The sequence below is a fragment of the Ovis aries genome, chromosome 6, assembly GCF_016772045.2.
Source record: "Ovis aries strain OAR_USU_Benz2616 breed Rambouillet chromosome 6, ARS-UI_Ramb_v3.0, whole genome shotgun sequence".
Classification (NCBI taxonomy): domain Eukaryota; kingdom Metazoa; phylum Chordata; class Mammalia; order Artiodactyla; family Bovidae; genus Ovis; species Ovis aries.
Genome location: NC_056059.1, coordinates 58,622,154 through 58,640,579, shown reverse-complemented (window position 1 = coordinate 58,640,579; position 18,426 = coordinate 58,622,154). Strand labels below are relative to the sequence as shown.

Sequence of the window (18,426 nt, the reverse complement as noted above, 5' to 3'; positions counted from 1 at the left end):
TAAAATAGGAGGCCAGGCTATTCTTTTGCATGTATGTATCCAGCTTTTCTAATACTTTTATTTAAGAGACTGTACTTTCTCCACTGAGTGTACTTGACTCCTTTGTCAAATATTACTTGACTGTATATTGTGAATTTATTTCTGGCTTTTCATTTCTGTTCCATGGTTCTATATATCTGTTTTTATGCCAGTGCCATATTATTTTGATTACTATGGCTTTGTAATATACTTTGAAACCAGGAGTTGTGATGCCTCCAACTTTTTTCTCTCTCAAAATTGCAAATCCACATGTTTTGAAGTAAAATTAGAAATGCTAAACTAAGGGTCACTCATCTTGAAAGCATCCCAAAGGTTGCAGAGTTTCTCTTTAGCATCTCTACAAGTTTTCACCTATATTATCCATCCAACCATCCAATTTAGGAATGCCAGGAAATACTGAGGTTGAGTTAGGTGACCATGACTTTTAATGAAGATCAAACTTGACATATGTCCTGGACTCCCACCCCAGGAACTCTCAGCATTTCTTGTGTCGGTGGACAATTGAAATTGTCCTGGATTATGTTTGTCAAAGCAATATAATTGAAGGACAGTAGGACCAATGGCAACCCACTCCAGTACTCTTGCCTGGAAAATCCCATGGATGGAGGAGCCTGGTGGGCTGCAGTCCATGGGGTCGCAAAGAGTCGGACACAACTGAGCGACGTCACTTTCACTTTTCACTTTCATGCATTGAAGAAGGCAATGGCAACCCACTCCAGTGTTCTTGCCTGGAGAATCCCAGGGACGGCGCAGCCTGGTGGGCTGCCGTCTATGGGGTCGCACAGAGTTGGACATGACTAAAATGACTTAGCAGCAGCAGTAGCAGTACAAAAATAGTTGAAATGTTGGATCTTGGAATCTAAGTTGGAGAGATAAAACAGGAGGAGACTGTGGAGATCTGGTCAAAGGATCAGTGAACTGAACATTTCAAATAAGTTGAAGAGTGGATGTGTTGGGAATAATGAAGTCTGGAAGGTTAGGTGGTAAGTAACCAGAGAGTAGGGATATATGAGTCTAACATTTAAAATTGTTGCAGTCCCTGGGGATAGCATGGGTCAGGGTGTGCCTGTGGGAGTGGAGGGTGAGAAATGGGTGGAGGGTATACCTGGAAATGAGGAGAAGAGGGAAAGAATGAATGGGATATTAAACATGGTTCCATGTGGGATCTTGAACTTACTCAGAATTGAGGCCAGACTTGAGAATCAAAATCAAGACCCAGGTCCTTGGGCCACATCTTCATTTCCCAAAAGACTGGTGAATATCAGCAACCAGGAGAGAATGATTCGATAGATTGTCCATTTCATATAGTTAAATTTACTTTCCTTGAATCATGATTATTCAAGTTAAAAATAATCACTTATATTTGGTTGTTTTTATTAGTTATTGTACTGATGAAATATGTAAGTAATTTTTTTACTTTCTCTTGCAACATACTATTTCTGCTTCATTGAGAGTTGAACTTGGCTTTGGGAGACTTATTGGGGGTCTTAAACATTATTTATAATATGATTTCCTCCTTTTTAAATATTTATTTATTTGACTGCACCAAGTCTTAGTTGTGACATATGGGATCTTTAATTGTAGCATGTGAATTCTTAGTTGTGGCATGTGGCATATACTTCTGCAACCAGGGATTGAACTTGGGCCCTTTGCATTGGGAGCATGGAATCTTAGCCACTGGACCACCAGGAAAGTCCCTATAATACTATTTCAAAAGGAAATCCATTGTATTTTCCAAATCAGTGACCTACACATACAAAGGTGTAGAATGTAACTTATTTTTATTTTGGGGAATATTTAGATTTCTCTGTTCTAGGAGGCAGAGATTAGAGAATGGGAGACACGCAAAGTAAGATAAACTACTTCCCATTTTTCAGCTTGTTTTGGAATGAGGCTATGTTTCCAATCCTCTCCTTTGCATTGTGGAAATTTTACTGGCCTTTAAATCCTGGATGGAAGTTAGCTTGGTAAGTATTGGTGGAACATTCATGGTCTGAGGTGGATATAGAAGAGCTAGAAAGATATATATGATCTCTGTATTCAAGGGATTTGAGATAATATATATATTTGCTTAATTATTACACAGTGTAGAATATAATGAGTAAAATTTAGAAACGAATCATGATATGGGCCCTAAAAGGATAAAAAGGTAAATTGCTTCATTCAAAAGCTATGAGTATTCTTGCATGGTTTGGGCCCTGCCTTCAAGGAGCTTATAGGTTTGCAAAAGAAATCACATTGGTCAGGAAATTCCCAAAAATCTTCATGGAGGAGGTGATAACAGTGCTATAACTTCATTACTGGAGTTAGAGGGGGGCTCCGCATTGCATTTTGGAGTCTGCAGAGGGGCCCAGGGGCCTGGGGTGGGATGTGTGGAACACTCAGGTGCGGTGTAAGGCAAGCTAACTAAGGTCAGCTGAGGCCGCGGGGGTGGGGAAATGCAATGCCAAGTAGGTGCAACTTTTTCCAGCAGACTTTGGGAAACCATGGAAGGTTTCTAAACAAGGGAGTTACATGATAGCATATAAAGTGACATTAAATACAACTCTAATGGAAAGTTCCAACAGTGCAGTGCAGGAGGCAGCAACTATGGTACAAGTACCGTGGGGAGAAATATATATATACACACATATATACGTATACCATCTCTTTGTCTCTCACTCTACACACACACGTTTTCTCCCTTCAGTAACCAAGCCAGCAGAGGGATGGTGTGCGAATTATACTCTTGGGAAGAGGCCTTGCCGCCTTCCTTTTTCAGCTGATGCAATTGTGTGTTGCATACTTACACCCAAATCCTGAACATGTGAAGCATTTACCTCCATGTGAAAGCCCAGTTGCACCAGTTTCCCTGGTACTTATTGGGGAAGAAGGTTTCAACTTTCATTCCTTAGTTTCCCAACCTGGCAAGCCTATCCACACTCACAAATGCTTTAGAAGTTTGCTGATATGTCTAGAAAAATAATAAGCATATGGTAGAACCACATGAAAAGTAGAAAATTCTTCATTGCCCTTGTAATACAAAAGACTTGCAAACAGCAGATGATATTAAAACCATAATATCATATCAAAGTGATGAGTGAGGGTAATTTTTTTTTTTTTTTGCCTTTCAGTGCTCTTCTCTGTTTTTTTCTTTAGTGAGCATGTATTTGTGTGTGTGTGTGTGTGTGCGCTCAATTGCCTCTGACTCTGAGTGTGTATTACTTTTGTAAAAAGTGTGCTTTTTCAAATAGCTAAGAAAGTAATGTGCACGCTATGTGTCATTAATTAAATGTAGGGCCTGAAGCACAGTTTTACAAGGTGGCCCCTTGAAGGCACCCAGACCCAGAGGTGTGGTTCTGTGCCTTGGAGTTTTAGGGGGGTGGTGGTGGAAGAGGAGGGGCTCTAGGAGGTGAGGCTGTGAGAGAGGGTGACCATCTCCCTTTATTGACTCTTTGTCTTTTTAACTACTGCTTGAATAGCTGGACCTGTGCAAGTTCTTGGAACCGAAGTTCTTCCTCAAAATCACATGTATTTACTTTAAAAGCTGCTCCAAAGAGCAAAAGTTAAAAAACAAAACCAAACCAAAAAACCAGAAAACCCAGCACACTGGACTGAATAGAGCCGAAGTTCCTATTTCTCAAGAGATAGAAATATACTTCCTGGAGCACAAAGTCCACTCAACCTCTCCCTGTGGCCTTGCACCAGGATCTGTTGATTCAGCGGGAAACAGACGTGTCAGCAGTTGCACTGGGTGTGAATATGTGGGAGATTACCTTCACCTCCCCAAGCTCCATTGATACAGGGGGCTGTGTGGTCCCAGCCAGCCGAGGGTAGCTTCTCTTGGGCTTCTTTAAGCTCCGTTTGTTTGTCTGTTATTGTTCTTAAAGTTTTCTGGGTAACTATAAGCAACAGACCTTGTTAGTTCCTCTTGAGATTGCCCACTACTCCCCACCCTTATTTCTCACCTCCTGGCATCCTGTTTGTCTCCCTGACTCTGTCCCCCGCCCCATCTCCACCCCAACTCAGTTACCAACCCTTTTAGCCATGTTTTTCTTCCCTCAGTTAGTTACTTTTGAATTTCTGTTTTTATGTGTTCTCATACCAAAGGAGGTATGCCATACGTTTAATTTTTAATTCATTGCTTTGTACTTTCTTCTATCATGAATACCTCTAAATTATGTCTCAGCGTGCATTCCAAGGTTCATCTCCCCTCACCCCTTTTCTTGAAGACACTGTATTTCCAGGAGGGGATATTCTTGCCTGGAGAATTCCATGGACAGAGGAGCCTGGCAGGTTACAGTTCATAGGGTCGCGAAGAGTGGAGTGCGACTGTAGCGACTTAGCATGCATGCACACGTAGAAGGAAATATGGAGAACTTTGAACTGTGTACAGGACTTTTGGGTGATCTTTATCTATTTAAAGTTACTTACTTATGATAGAGACAAAAAAGATATAAAAATGTATATTGTGTTCATGCTTGTATCAGTATAATATTTAGTTATATTTTAAAGAATATTTCAGCCACTCAGTTCTATATGAACTGCTTAGATTTACATTTCAATTTTGTTCTTTATTGTTGCAAATGAATCTGTTGCTTACTGAACGTTATGGATTCTCAGTTGTGTCCTACTCTTTGTGACCCCATGGACTGTAGCCTGCCAGGCTCCTCCGTCCATGGGATTTTCCAGGCAAGAATACTGGAGTGGATTGCCATTTACTTCTTGAGGGGATCTTCCCAACCCAGGGATTGGACTCGGGTCTCCCACACTGCAGGCAGATTCTTTATCGTCTGAGCCACCAGGGAAGCCCAGTATGGAGTCTAGCACCTCTTAAGTTTAGCAGGTTTATGAGAAATATTGAAAAACTTTGAAGGACTTCCTTAGTGGTCCAGTGGTTAAGACCCTGCCTACCAACGTAGGGGGTTCAGTTAGATCCCTGCTCTGGGAGGATTCACTATGCCTCGGGGCAACTAAGCCTATGCACCACATCTACTGAGCCCATGCTTTAGAGCCCAGGAACCACATCTACTGAGCCCGTGTGCCCTAGAGCCTGTGCTCTGCAACAAGAGAAGCAGAAGTGTTAGTCACTCCGTCGTGTTCAACTCTCTGCGACCCCGTGGACTGTAGCCTGCCAGGCTCTTCTGTCCTTGGAATTCTCCAGGCAAGAATACTGGAGTGGGTTGTCATTCCCTTCTCCAGGAGATCTTTCTGACCCAGGGATTGAACCTGGGTCTCCTGCAGTGCAGGCAGATTCTTTACTGTCTGAGCTACTGGGGAAACCCATCATTAATGTGTGCTGCAACTATGGAAGCCCATACGTCCTACAGCCCGTGCTCTGCAACAAGAGAAACCACCACAATGAGAAGCCTGTACACCACAGCTAGAGAGTAGCCCCTGTTCTCTGCAGCTAGAGAAAGCCCACATGAACCAATGAAGACCCAGTGCAGTCAAAAATAAATGAATAGAACTTTAAAAGATTTTATTTGCAATACCATCATAAAGCAAGCCATCAGTACCAGTGAATATGTAAGTCTGCCTTGTAGTCACAATATCTTCTAGGAGAGGAAACTTACTTTCCGGAAAAAAGAGGGAAACATTTTCAAAACTCATGGAATACAATTTTTGCTACACAGTAATTTATCTGATCAGTTTCCTTTTCTGTGCTGGAGATAAGAAAGATGAAGATTTAAAAGAAGCTGAAATTAACAACGGTTGCATCCTAAACTCATTTCCCTAAATATTTTGTGGATTTATGAAAAATTATTTCTTCCAGAGTCACAGAAATTTTTCTCCTTTCCCATATGTTCATTTGGCAAAATTTTCAAATACATTTCACTATATTTCACTTAGTCCTGAGAAGATGAAAGCATGTTATAGAAGTTCCCAGATTCAAGAGGAGACAAAAAAAGGTCCTGATGAGGATTTATTTACCATGTTTTAAGGAATCAAGATTGCCAGGAGAAATATCAATAACCTCAGATATGCAGATGACACCACCCTTATGGCAGAAAGTGAAGAGGAACTAAAAGCCTCTTGATGAAAGTGAAAGAGGAGAGTGAAAAAGTTGGCTTAAAGCTCAACATTCAGAAAACAAAGATCATGGCATCTGGTCCCATCACTTCATGGAAAATAGATGGGGAAACAGTGTAAGACTTTATTTTTTGGGGCTCCAAAATCACTGCAGATGGTGATTGCAGCCATGAAATTAAAAGACACTTACTCCTTGGAAGGAAAGTTATGACCAACCTAAATAGCATATTGAAAAGCAGAGACATTACTTTGCCAACAAAGGTCCATCTAGTTAAGGCTATGGTTTTTCCAGTAGTCATATATGGATGTGAGAGTTGGACTGTGAAGAAGGCTGAGCGCTGAAGAATTGATGCTTTTGAACTGTGGTGTTGGAGAAGACTCTTGAGAGTCCCTTGGACTGCAAGGAGATCCAACCAGTCCATTCTAAAGGAGATCAGTCCTGGGTGTTCTTTGGAAGGAATGATGCTAAAGCTGAAACTCCAGTACTTTGGCCACCTCATGTGAAGAGTTGACTCATTGGAAAAGACTCTGATGCTGGGAGGGATTGGGGGCAGGAGGAGAAGGGGACGACAGAGGATGAGATGGCTGGTTGGCATCACCGACTCGATGGACGTAAGTTTGAGTGAACTCCGGGAGATGGTGATGGACAGGGAGGCCTGGCGTGCTACGATTCATGGGGTCGCAAAGAGTTGGACACGACTGAGCATCTGAACTGAACTGAACTGAAGTTGCTTCAGTCGTGTCTAAGTCTTTGCAGTCCTATGGACTGAAGCCCACCAGACTCCTCTGTCTATGGGAATTCTTCAGGCTTGAATACTGGAGGGGGTTGCCATGCCCTTCTCCAGAGGATCTTCCCAACCCAGGGACTGATTTTGAGTCTCTTAACATCTCCTGCATTGGCAGCTCAGTTCAATTCAGTTGCTCAGTTGTGTCCAACTCTTTGTGACCCCATCGACTGCAGCATGCCAGGCTTCCTTGTTTATCACCAAATTCAGGAGCTTGCTCAAATTCATGTCCATCGAGTTGGTGATGCCATCCAACCATTTCATCCTCTGGCATCCCCTTCTCCTCCTGCCTTCAATCTTTCTCAGCATCAGGGTCTTTTCCAATGAGTCAATTCTTTGCATCAGGTGGCCAAAGTATTGGAGCTTCAGTTTCAGCATTAGTTCTTCCAATGAATATTCAGGACTGATTTCCTTTAGAATTGACTGGTTGGATCTCCTTGCAGTTTAAAGGCCTCTCAAGAGTCTTCTCCAGCACCACAGTTCAGAAGCATCAATTCTTTGGCGCTTACTTTCTTTATGGTCCAACTCTCATATACATACATGACTACTGGTAAAAACCATAGCTTTGACTAGACAAACCTTTGTTGGCAAAGTACTGTCTCTGCTTTTTAATATGGCATTGAACAGGTGGGTTCTTTACCATTAGCACCACCCAGGAATCTCATTATATTTGCTTAGTTGCTCAGTCATGTCTGATTCTTTGCAACCCCACAGACTGCAATGCCAGAGGAGCCTGCCAGGCTCTTCTGTCCGTGGCAATTTCCCAGGCAAGAATACTGGAGTGGGTTGCCATGACCTCCTCCAGCAGATCTTCCCAATCCAGGGATCGATCCCAGGTCTCTCGCACTGCAGGTGCATTCTTTACTGTCTGAGCCACCTGGGAAGCCCATTATACTTATTAGAAAATTCTATATTATTCCAACAAATTTCCTTGATCATGGAAATGATCTTTTTATGTTTGAACTTATTATCTATAATAGGATGTCAATACTCTGATTTATATGGTATTGATTTTTATTTTGATATTTTATACATTATTGCATATCACTTGCTTTAGTATCTCTGAGTTATACTCCTGAAAATACAAGCTTTATTCAAAACAGCGTTATGAGAGTCTAATTCCCCAAAGAAAATATTGTAATTAAACATTATATTTAAACTGTTATAAATAAAAATTCCATTCAGAATGTCCTCTTATATCACATAAAAATGGAGAGAAAGTTAGACTGGGAATTAAGTGAGCAAAACATTGAAATAGTGGAAGATAGTGACATCCATACTTACCTGTGAGGTTAGGACCCTGCTTTCTTCTATTATCTTTATTTGTCATTATTGCCTGGTTCTATTTAAATGAAAAGAAGTATAGCAGCAGGATTCTGTAAAGGTCATATGAAGATGAGATCAAGTGGTCTGGAAACAAATTAAGGAATATCACACTCATTTTTCCTAGAAGTTTTGTGTTAAATCAAGACCTTTCCTTACATTGGGTCATGTTTCATATTAATATCATATCATATCATGTTTTCATGCCAGAAAACTGACTGATAGTATTTAATTCTATGCAGTGTTTCTTTTGCCTATGATTGCCATAAACACACTCTAGTTGCTTCCCAAGCCCACAGAGGCAGAGATCAACCGTATTTCCACGCCATGCTGCTGATTTGGTTATCTAAGGTGTCTAGTCGATCCAAAAAAGACAGTCAGATGAAAAAATAGTAATAATCCTTGGAAAGGAAACTACCAGCATTAATCAAATAGACATTATTCAAAAATAGGTTCTGATCCATGTTTATTAGAGTGGTGTTAATGGTGACATTAATGGCACCGCCGTTCTCCATTAATAACTACAATTCTCTATTTCCCACTTTTAGGAGGACTTGTGCCCAAGTTGTTAAAGAGACTCGGATTTGCCACTGCCTTTTCTGGCTCTTTGTACTCAAGCTTGGGCTTCTGTGTAAGTGCTGACGATGCTTTTTTCCAGTGATTTAATTTAAAAATCTACAGTATTTGCTGGACCTCTTAGATAGGGGCAGAATTAAGTAATTTACAACATCCTTGTTCTCAGAGACTTTCAATCTAAAATGGAAACCAGAAACAACTCTTCATGCAAAGATAACTGACGGTATGAGGAAATAGAAGATGTGTTTTTTTAAGCAGGTAGTCCAAGTAAAGAGCGGTATCACTTTGGCTTCATGTGTGAGGAGGGGTTTGAACTGAGCAGGGTGTATCTAGAAGGGATGCAGAGAACACAGTTCAGTTCAGTTCAGTCGCTCAGTCTCTTTGCAGCCCCATGGACTGCAGCACACCAGACCTCCCTGTCCATCACCATCTCTCAGAGTTTACCCACTGATGTCCATTGAGTCGGTGATGCCATCTACCCATCTCATCGTCTGTTGTCTCCTTCTCCTCCTGCCTTCAATCTTGCACAGCATCAGGGTCTTTTCAAATGACTCAGCTCTTTGCATCAGGTGGCCAAAATATTGGAGTTTCAGCTTCAACATCAGTCCTTCCAATGAACACAGTAGTTCCAACAAAGTGTGGAAGAGAGAGGCTGGAAAAGCAATCGATAGCTTTAAGTACAGTACTTCAATTTAGGTCAAGGAGTAGGGGCATCAAACAGTTGGCAACTTATTCAAGCAAAGCTAGATTTTCCTAGACCGGCTTGAATTTCATGACATTTGCCCTTTTCAATTGAGGTGATTGTTAAGTGTGATTTCATATTAAATGTTTTACACTGCTTATACAAATATACTTACATAGCTTTTTTTATCAGCCTATGTCCTGGTTTGATCTTTGGGAAATAGAATCATTTATTCAGTCTTCAAATATTTGCTCAATATTTTGTGCCAGGTTCAGGAATGAACATTCGTGTAAAAGTTCAAAAATTACTTATTAGGTGCTTGCTATGTGTTAGGCTCTGTTCTAGGCACTGAGGGTACATCACTGAACAAATGGAAAAGAGAAATCTCTGCTCTCATGGAGCTTTTATTTCAGTGATATGTTAGTTTTCTAGAACCGCCATAGACTAAGTGTCTTGCATGTGTGTGTGTGTGAGCTCAATCATGTCCGACTCTTGGTGACCCCATGGACTGTAGCCTTCCAGGCTACTCTGTCCATGAGATTTCCCAGGCAGGAATACTGGAGTAGGTTGCCATTCCCTTCTCTAGAGGATCTTCCCAACTCAGGGATTGAACCTGTGTCTCCTGCATTGGCAGATGGATTCTTTATCACTGAGCCACCTGGGAAGCCTAAGTGTCTTAAACAACAGAAATTTATTTTCTGACATATCTGGAGGCTGGAAGTATGAGATCAAGTGGTCAGTAGAATCTGTTCCTTGTTAGGGCCATGATCTATTCCAGACCTGGATCCTTGTCTCAGAGGATGGTTTCTCCTCATGTCTTAACATTGTTTTCCCTCTTTCCTTGTCTGTGTTTAGATTTCCCCTTCCTATAATGACAATACAAGGATATAATATGTAGGAATATCCTTATATTAGATAAGGGTCCACCCTAATCCTCATTTTAACTTAATTACTTCATTAAAGATCCCATCTCCTAATATGGTCATATTCTGAAGTAGGGCTTCAGCATATCGATTTGGCCAGGGGGATGGCCATGGGACACAATCTGGCCCATCACAGGTGAGCACTGATGCAAAGCAGTGAATGATGCCTAGAACTCAGGTGTTCCTTATTGCTGTGTGCCAGGCACTGTACCTGGCACAGTCATACACATCATTGCATTTGGTGCTGTAGCCACCCCGTGAAGTAAGTATTGCTAGCCCCACTTTACAATGAGGAAACTGAGGGCACACCGCATTTAGTTTGTATGGGGGTTTGCTTCAGTGATACTGTGTTTAATGTTTTCACTAGGTTAAAACCTTAGAAATAGAAAGTGAGCCCTGGCTAAAAGTATAGAGTATGTATTTATGGCCTATTCAGATGCAGAACTGACAATTTCTGGGTGTGAGTATAGAGAGTGGAAATTGTTTTTTTGTTTTGTTTTGTCTTTTTATATTGGATTCTAACAATAAAACCAAAAATAAGAGCAATCTTTGATAATTATCTTTTCTCTCTGTAGATAGTTCAATAAGTTGTATTACATAATAACATTATAGTATTACAAATAAATATAATTATTTATAGTATACATAAACACTAGATAATTACATATATATATATATATATATATATATATATATATCTCCATCCATCCATCCACCCAACCTTCATTGAACATCACCCATGTCCTTGGCACTACTGTGCCCTGAATCGTTTACTTTTCTATCTTCTCTCTCCTCTCCTTCTCTCTCCTTTGACCTCCTTAACTTCTGCGCCTTTACTTGATTCTTGGATCTCCAATTTTTGATCCACATCTTCAATATTATGCCCTTCTCAATTCCTTTCAGTTATTTCCTTATCTCTGGCTAAACTATCACTTCTCATCTTATTTTCAACAAACAGATTGTTTCTCCACATTCTTTTGAAAATTTTCTAATCAGGTTCAAGAAAATGAGTTTTTTGGTGTGTGTGAGTGTGTGTAGTCAACTGATTATAGTTTCATGCTTTAATACATAAATGCTGCTAATATAAAACAAAATCTAAATATTTATCTGCATCTATCACCTATCTGTATTTTGGATCATTTCTTTCTTTTAATTATAAACTCCTGGAGAAAGTCAGTTCAATCTGTTTAATTTACTATAGCATCTGGCACTTGTGGTAATCACTTCCTAAATTTTAAAAGAGTCAGTCCTTTTTGGGTCTTCTAATAGAAGGCGACGACAGAGGATGAGATGACTGGATGGCATCACTGACTCGATGGACATGAGTCTGAGTGAACTCCGGGAGTTGGTGATGGACAGGGAGGCCTGGCATGCTGCGATTCATGGGGTCGCAAATAGTCAGACATGACTGAGTGACTGAACTGAACTGAATGTATTTGTTGCACCTCTGATATAAATGCAGAAATGAATTCAGAAATGCACAGCCCAAGATTAATGTGGTTTCAGATAACTGCTATAAAGTTATCTCTGTCCTTTCTGTCATAACCTGGACATGAGAAATCCAAGTCAGCAATAATACAGTAAATTATTGACTACTTAGGCAGACCCATCAGGAAAGGGTTTGTATTTACCCCGCTGTTTCCACACAAGTCAGTTCATTCAGTCACTCAGTCGTGTCCGAATCTTTGCGACCCCATAAATTGCAGCACGCCAGGCCTCTCTGTCCATCACCAACTCCTGGAGTTCACCCAAACTCATGTCCTTTGAGTTGGTGATGCCATCCAGCCATCTCATCCTCTGTCATCCCCTTCTCTTGCCCTCAGTCTTTCTCAGCATCTGGGTCGTTTCCACTGAGTCAGCTCTTCACATCAGGTGGCCAAAGTGTTGGAGTTTCAACTTCAACATCAGTCCTTCCAAAGGACACCCAGGACTGATCTCCTTTAGAATGGACTGGTTGGATCTCCTTGCAGTTCAAGGGACTTTCAAGAATCTTCTCCAACACCACAGTTCAAAAGCATCAATTCTTTGGCACTCAGCTTTCTTTAATTAGTCCAACTCTCACATCCATACACGACCACTGGAAAAACCATAGCCTTGACTACATGGACCTTTGTTGGCAAAGTTATATCTCTGCTTTTGAATATGCTACCTAGGTTGGTCATAACTTTCGTTCCAAGGAGTAAGCGTCTTTTAATTTCATGGCTGCAGTCACCATCTGCAGTGATTTTGGAGCCCCCCAAAATAAAGTCTGATGCTATTTCCACTGTTTCCCCATCTATTTCCCATGAAGTGATGGGACCAGATGCCATGATCTTCGTTTTCTGAATGTTGAGCTTTAAGCCAACTTTTTCACTTTCCTGTTTCATTTTCATCAAGAGGCTTTTTAGTTCCTCTTCACTTTCTGCCATAAGGGTGGTGTCATCTGCATATCTGAGGTTACTGATAATTCTCCCAGCAATCTTGATTCCAGCTTGTGTTTCTTCCAGCCCAGCGTTTCTTATGATGTACTCTGCATGTAAGTCAAATAAGCTGGGTGACAATATACAGCCTTGACGGACTCCTTTTCCTGTTTGGAACTAGTCTGTTTTTCCATGTCCAGTTCTAACTGATGCTTTCTGACCTGCATACAGGTTTCTCAAGAGGAAAGTCAGGTGGTCTGATATGCCCATGTCTTACAGAATTTTCCACAGTTTTATTGTGATCCACACAGTCAAAGGCTTTGGCATAGTCAATAAAACAGAAATAGATGTTTTTCTGGAACTCTCTTGTTTTTTCAATGATCCAATGGATGTTGGCAATTTGATCTCTGGTTCCTCTGCCTTTTCTAAAACCAGCTTGAACATCTGGAAGTTCACTGTTCCTGTATTGCTGAAGCCTGGCTTGGAGAATTTTGAGCATTACTTTACTAGCGTGTGAGATGAATGCAATTGTGCAGTAGTTTGAGCATTCTTTGGCATTGCCTTTCTTTGGGACTGGAATGAAAACTGACCTTTTCTAGTCCTGTGGCCACTGCTGAGTTTTCCAAATTTGCTGGCATATTGAGTGCAGCACTTTCACAGCATCATCATCCAAGATTTGAAATAACTCTACTGGAATTCCATCACCTCCACTAGCTTTGTTTGTAGTGATGCTTCCTAAGGCCCATTTGACTTCACATTCCAGGATGTCTGGCTCTAGGTGAGTGATCACACCATCATGATTATCTGGGTCATGAAGATCTTTTTTGTACAATTCTTCTGTGTATTCTTGCCGCCTCTTCTTAATATCATCTGCTTCTGTTAGGTACGTACTATTTCTGACCTTTATTGAGCTCATCTTTGCATGAAATGTTCCCTTGGTATCTCTAATTTTCTTGAAGAGATCTCTAGTCTTTCCCATTCTATTGTTTTCCTCTATTTCTTTGCATTGATCACTGAGGAAGGCTTTCTTACTTCTCCTTGCTATTCTTTGGAACTCTGCATTCAAATGGGTATATCTTTCCTTTTCTCCTTTGCTTTTTGCTTCTCTTCTTTTCACAGCTATTTGTAGGCCTCCTCAGACAGCCATTTTGCTTTTTTTATATCTCTTTTTCTTGAGGATGGTCTTGATCCCTGTCTCCTGTACAATGTCACAAACCTCCATCCATAGTTCATCAGGCACTCTGTCTACCAGATCTAGTCCCTTAAATCTATTTCTCACTTCCACTGTATAATTATAAGGGATTTGATTTAGGTCATACCTGAGTGGTCTATTGGTTTTTCTCCACTTTCTTCAATTTAAGTCTGAATTTGGCAGTAAGGAGTTCATGATTTGAGCCACAGTCAGCTCCCAGTCTTGTTTTGTTGACTGTATAGAGCGTCTCCATCTTTGGCTGCAAAGAATATAATCAATCTGATTTCAGTGTTGGCCATCTGGTGATGTCCATGTGTAGAGTCTTCTCTTGTGTTGTTGGAAGAGGGTGTTTGCTATGACCAGTGCGTTCTCTTGGCAAAACTCTATTAGCCTTTGCCCTGCTTCATTCTGTACTCCAAGGCCAAATTTGCCTGTTACTCCAGGTGTTTCTTGACTTCCTACTTTTGCATTCCAGTCCCCTATAATGAAAAGGACATCTTTTTTGGGTGTTAGTTCTAAAAGGTCTTGTAGGTCAGTTATATTTAAGAAATATTCTTTGGAAAGTCTGAAGAGCTAGAGTACATTATCTAGAAGATTCCATGTATCAAAAGGTAAGTAGAGGGGATTTCCCCTTCAAGGCCTGTTGGAGCAACAAGGACCAGACCTAACTGCTCAGTGTAATTAATGATGGTTGGATAAAATTTGAAACAGTGGTTTTCAAACATTAGACAACAGTCTGCATAAGATTGTGATCCTTGAGAGAAAAGAAACAAAGTGAACGTGATAATTACCCTGGCTTTCTGCCTGGAAGCAATTTCTAGAGTGTAGATTCAGACAGATCCTGGCAGCCTTGCTGAGTTGAGGAGATGGAGGTCAGCGTTTGGGGAGGCTAAGGTGAGTAGAGGTAATGTGGGATGGAATTCTGGGAAGGAGGGAGTGATGCAGAAAAATGTAGTGTCAATGTGTAGTGAAGCGTGTCTTGCTGATACCATGACACAAATGTACAGAATGATACTCCGCAGGGCTGGATAGAAAAGACTTTGAACTGTAAGTTGAATAAATCCCAGGGCATACATGAAATGAGAAAATGTCTGTGGCTTGATGAGCCAAATGGGTAAGTCCTTGTTCATCCTTGGAATATTCAGTGGAGACCCTAAAGTAATTATACGTTAGGAATGAGTCTGAACTATCCTTGGAGTGAAAGATCCTCTAGATCAGGGAAATATTTTCTTAAATTTACAGATAGGAAATATTTTTGGCTTGTGGGTCATATGGTCTCCATCACAACTACTCAGTTCTGCCATTATTATTGCCTGTGAAGGCAGCCACAGGCAATACATTAGTGAATGGGTGTGACTATGTTCCAGTAAAACTTTATTAACAAAAATAGATGGCCAACCTGTGGGTTGTAGTTTGACCTCTGCTCTAGACCAGCATTGACCTATAGAAATATAATTAATGCAAGCCATATATGTAAATTAAAATGTCTAGTAACTGTAGTAAAAAATTAATGATAAATAGGTAAAATTAATTTTAATAATATATTCTATTTAACCCAATATATCCAAAATATCAATTCAACATATAATCAATATAAAAATTATTAATGAGAAAGTTTGCATTCTTTTTCTCGCATTAAGTTTTCAAAATCTGTGTATTATAGATGAAGCAAAACCTTTATATTTTATACCTATAACACATTTTATTTCAGATTAGTCATGGTTCAGTAACCATATAGTAACTGCCATACTGGATAGCACAACGCCAATCTCTTAAAAACAAGTTTTGATGGAATCAAACTGATGAGCAATTAACTTCACCACCTATTGAAACCAAACCCAATGCTCTTTAAAAGAAGACGACACAATGCAGACACTTGTCAGTATAAAGACATGCTAGAAGGTGGACCAAAAAAAAAAATACACACACCAAAACACAAAAACAACCCAATAACAGAGAAGAACTAGCTAAGATAAAAAGAACTAGAAATGACAAGATAGTAGAATTAGCAGACAAGAGGACAAGAGTATTAAAATAGGCTTTATTATTATATAGAAGTATTTAATGGAAAATATTAAAAGAATCAGAAGAAAAATGAAAAATATAGAAAAGAACTAAGTGAAACATCTAGAGATGAAAAAAATACTATCTAAGATGAGGATTTCACTGAATAGGATTAATAGCAGATTAGGCGTAGGAAACCTGCAGACATAACAATTGATTTGATACAAGGTAAACCACAGAAAGAAAAAAAGACTGAAAAAAATAAAGGAAAAGAGGTTCAGTGATCTGTGGGATAATATAAAATGATCTACCGTAAATGGGGAAATGAAAAGGGACAGAAAAAATATTTGAAGATATAATGCCATAAACACTTTAAGGTTTGATGAAAACTATATTTCATAAATCCAAAAGCTTAAAAGCTCATTTTAAAAAAAGAAATTAAGACACATAATAGTCAAATTACTAAAAACTAGCATTGAAGAGAAACTTAAAAGCAGTTAGAGAAAAGTCCACCTCACACACAGAAGAACCGACCTGTACATGACAATAGATTTCATTCAGAACCTTTGAAGCCAGAAGACAATGAAATAACATCCTAAAAGTGCTAAAAAAGAAAAAAAAGTCAACTTACAATTCTGTATCCAATGAAAATATCTTGCAGAAACAAAAGTGAAATAAAAACCTTATCAGACAAACAAAATTTCAGGAAATTTGTTGCCAGCAAATATATACTATGAGAAGTATTAAAGAAAATCATTCAGGCTAAAACAAAATGATACCAGATGGAAATTTGGAATACAGTGTGCCAGAGCCTAAATATGTGGATAAATAGATAATATTTTCTTTAAAAATTTCTTTAGAAGTTAACCTCATTGTTTAAGGAACAAATAATTACAATGCATTCTTGAAATGTATTAAATAATTAGAAGTAAAATATATGACAGTCACTTGAAGAACAGGGTGGGGAAAATGGCAATCCATAGTCGTAATACATGAAATGGCATAATATTATTTGAACATATATTATGAATTAAAAATACATATTGTAAAGTATAGAGCAATCACTAAAAATTTAGTAAGTTAAGAAAAAAAATAACACCAACAGTGCTATGTATAAAGAGAATACTAAGAATGTCAATTAATTTAAAGAACCAAGAAAAAAGGAAAGAGTAACAAGTTGAGACAAATAGAATGCAAATAGTAAATAGCATATTTGAACTTAACCATGCTGATAATTATATTAAATGTAAATATTCTAAATAGTTCAGTGAAAAATCAGAGATTGTCAGACTAGATTTAAAGAGTAAGTCTATTACATGCTTTGTGTGAGAAAACCACTTTAAATATATAGACAAAATAGGTTAAAATGAACAGGATGGAAAAAGATGTGCTGTACAAACACTAATTGCAAGAATGCTATAGTGGCTATATTAAAATGTTGTGGACAAGCAACATGTTATTATGTCCTTTGTTCAGTTCAGTTCAGTTGCTCAGTCATGTCTGACTCTTTGCAACCTCATGGACTGCAGCACACCAGGCGTCCCTGTCCATCACCAACTCCAAGAGTTTACTCAAACTCTTGTCCATTGAGTCAGTGATGCCATCCAACCATCTCATCCTCTGTCATCCCCTTCTCCTTCTGCCTTCAATCTTTCCTAGCATCAGGGTCTTTTCCAATGAGTCATTTCTTCGCATCAGGTGGCCAAAGTATTGGAGTTTCAGCTTCAGCATCAGTCCTTCCAATGAACACCCAGGACTGATTTCCTTTAGGATGGCCTGGTTGGATCTCCTTGCAGTCCAAGGGACTCTCAAGAGTCTTCTCCAACACTGCAGTTCAAAAGCACCAATTCTTTGGCACTCAGCTTTCTTTATAGTCCAATTCTCACATCCATACATGACTACTGGAAAAACCATAGCCTTGACTAGACGGACCTTTGTTGGCAAAGTAATGTCTCTGCTTTTTAATAAGCTGTCTAGGTTGGTCATAACTTTTCTTCCAAGGAGTAAGCATTGTTTAATTTCATGACTGCAGTTATCATCTGCAGTGATTTTGGAGCCCCCGAAATGAAGTCTGTTACTGTTTCCACTGTTTCCCTATCTATTTGCCATGAAGTGATGGGACTGGATGCCATGATCTTAGTTTTCTGAATGTTGAGGTTTAAGCCAACTTTTTCACTCTCCTCTTACACTTTTATCAAGAAGCTCTTTAGTTCTTCTTCACTTTCTGCCATAAGGGTGGTGTCATCTGCATATCTGAGGTTGTTGATATTTCTCACGGTAATCTTGATTCCAGCTTGTGCTTCATCCAGCCAAGCATTTCTCATGATGTACTCTGTATATAAGTTAAAGAAGCAGGGTGATAATATACAGCCTTGTCGTACTCCTTTCCCAATTTGAAACCAGTCTGTTGTTCCATGTCCAGTTTGAACTGTTGCTTCCTTACCTGTGTACAGATTTCTCAAGAGGCAGGTCAGGTGGTCTGGTATTCCCA

The 18,426-nt window shown here is 39.6% G+C and overlaps 1 long non-coding RNA gene across 1 annotated transcript in view; it reads left to right on the top strand.

Annotated features, from left to right (window-relative positions):
• The first annotated feature begins 1,916 nt into the window (after nt 1-1,916).
• LOC105609125 (uncharacterized) overlaps nt 1,917-18,426 on the top strand; it is a 109,856-nt gene continuing 93,346 nt past the window's right edge. The window contains exons 1-2 of the long non-coding RNA XR_009601011.1: nt 1,917-2,006; nt 8,708-8,790. This is a non-coding gene — a long non-coding RNA (uncharacterized LOC105609125). The remainder of the gene's footprint in view (nt 2,007-8,707; nt 8,791-18,426) is intronic.